The sequence below is a fragment of the Hemibagrus wyckioides genome, linkage group LG21, assembly GCF_019097595.1.
Source record: "Hemibagrus wyckioides isolate EC202008001 linkage group LG21, SWU_Hwy_1.0, whole genome shotgun sequence".
In the NCBI taxonomy this organism is placed as follows: domain Eukaryota; kingdom Metazoa; phylum Chordata; class Actinopteri; order Siluriformes; family Bagridae; genus Hemibagrus; species Hemibagrus wyckioides.
The window spans coordinates 679796-682295 of record NC_080730.1 but is presented as its reverse complement, the minus strand read 5'-3'; the positions used below and the strand labels follow the sequence as shown (position 1 = coordinate 682295).

Here is a 2500-nt window from a genome sequence, read left to right as displayed (position 1 = left end):
TATATCACTCTTTATATCACTCTTTATATCACTCTTTATATCACTCTCTTTATATCACTCTCTTTATATCACTCTTTATATCACACTTTATATCACTCTCTTTATATCACTCTTTATATCACTCTGTTTATAACACACACTTTATATCACTCTCTGAGTTTAATATCACTTAAACCTTATAAATAATAGACACCTACACAGACTAATACACTGTGAGAGGAGTGTGTGTGTGTGTGTGTACTGTGTGTAGGACCTGAGGGAGGGAGTGTGTGTGTGTGTGTAACGGTGTGTGTACTGTGTGTAGGACCTGAGGGAGGGAGTGTGTGTGTGTGTGTACTGTGTGTAGGACCTGAGGGAGGAGTGTGTGTGTGTGTGTAACGGTGTGTGTACTGTGTGTAGGACCTGAGGGAGGGAGTGTGTGTGTGTGTGTACTGTGTGTAGGACCTGAGGGAGGGAGTGTGTGTGTGTGTGTGTGTAACGGTGTGTGTACTGTGTGTAGGACCTGAGGGAGGGAGTGTGTGTGTGTGTGTGTGTGTGTGTGTGTAACGGTGTGTGTACTGTGTGTAGGACCTGAGGGAGGGAGTGTGTGTGTGTGTGTAACGGTGTGTGTACTGTGTGTAGGACCTGAGGGAGGGAGTGTGTGTGTGTGTGTACTGTGTGTAGGACCTGAGGGAGGAGTGTGTGTGTGTGTGTAACGGTGTGTGTACTGTGTGTAGGACCTGAGGGAGGGGAGTGTGTGTGTGTGTGTGTGTGTACTGTGTGTAGGACCTGAGGGAGGGAGTGTGTGTGTGTGTGTGTGTAACGGTGTGTGTACTGTGTGTAGGACCTGAGGGAGGGAGTGTGTGTGTGTGTGTGTGTGTGTGTGTAACGGTGTGTGTACTGTGTGTAGGACCTGAGGGAGGGAGTGTGTGTGTGTGTGTGTAACGGTGTGTGTACTGTGTGTAGGACCTGAGGGAGGAGTGTGTGTGTGTGTGTGTAACGGTGTGTGTACTGTGTGTAGGACCTGAGGGAGGAGTGTGTGTGTGTGTGTGTGTGTGTAACGGTGTGTGTACTGTGTGTAGGACCTGAGGGAGGAGTGTGTGTGTGTGTGTGTGTGTGTAACAGTGTGTGTACTGTGTGTAGGACCTGAGGGAGGAGTGTGTGTGTGTGTGTGTGTGTACTGTGTGTAGGACCTGAGGGAGGAGTGTGTGTGTGTGTGTGTGTGTGTAACAGTGTGTGTACTGTGTGTAGGACCTGAGGGAGGAGTGTGTGTGTGTGTGTGTGTGTGTGTAACGGTGTGTGTACTGTGTGTAGGACCTGAGGGAGGAGTGTGTGTGTGTGTGTAACGGTGTGTGTACTGTGTGTAGGACCTGAGGGAGGAGTGTGTGTGTGTGTGTGTGTGTGTAACGGTGTGTGTACTGTGTGTAGGACCTGAGGGAGGAGTGTGTGTGTGTGTGTAACGGTGTGTGTACTGTGTGTAGGACCTGAGGGAGGGAGTGTGTGTGTGTGTGTGTGTGTGTAACGGTGTGTGTACTGTGTGTAGGACCTGAGGGAGGGAGTGTGTGTGTGTGTGTGTGTGTGTGTAACGGTGTGTGTACTGTGTGTAGGACCTGAGGGAGGAGTGTGTGTGTGTGTGTAACGGTGTGTGTACTGTGTGTAGGACCTGAGGGAGGAGTGTGTGTGTGTGTGTGTGTGTAACGGTGTGTGTACTGTGTGTAGGACCTGAGGGAGCAGTGTGTGTGTGTGTGTGTGGACCTGAGGGAGGAGTGTGTGTGTAACAGTGTGTGTACTGTGTGTAGGACCTGAGGGAGGAGTGTGTGTGTGTGTGTGTGTGTGTGTACTGTGTGTAGGACCTGAGGGAGGAGTGTGTGTGTGTGTGTGTGTGTAACAGTGTGTGTACTGTGTGTAGGACCTGAGGGAGGAGTGTGTGTGTGTGTGTGTGTGTGTGTAACGGTGTGTGTACTGTGTGTAGGACCTGAGGGAGGAGTGTGTGTGTGTGTGTAACGGTGTGTGTACTGTGTGTAGGACCTGAGGGAGGAGTGTGTGTGTGTGTGTGTGTAACGGTGTGTGTACTGTGTGTAGGACCTGAGGGAGGAGTGTGTGTGTGTGTGTGTGTGTGTAACGGTGTGTGTACTGTGTGTAGGACCTGAGGGAGGAGTGTGTGTGTGTGTGTAACGGTGTGTGTACTGTGTGTAGGACCTGAGGGAGGAGTGTGTGTGTGTGTGTGTAACAGTGTGTGTACTGTGTGTAGGACCTGAGGGAGGAGTGTGTGTGTGTGTACTGTGTGTAGGACCTGAGGGAGGAGTGTGTGTGTAACAGTGTGTGTACTGTGTGTAGGACCTGAGGGAGGAGTGTGTGTGTAACGGTGTGTGTACTGTGTGTAGGACCTGAGGGAGGAGTGTGTGTGTGTGTGTGTAACGGTGTGTGTACTGTGTGTAGGACCTGAGGGAGGAGTGTGTGTGTGTGTGTAACGGTGTGTGTACTGTGTGTAGGACCTGAGGGAGGAGTGTGTGTGTGTGTG

General features: G+C 50.7%; 1 protein-coding gene across 2 annotated transcripts in view; it reads left to right on the top strand.

Annotated features, from left to right (window-relative positions):
* Positions 1–2500, top strand: part of LOC131342159 (nck-associated protein 5-like) — a 73884-nt gene that overhangs the window by 19432 nt on the left and 51952 nt on the right. The gene's annotated exons all lie outside the window — the stretch shown is intronic.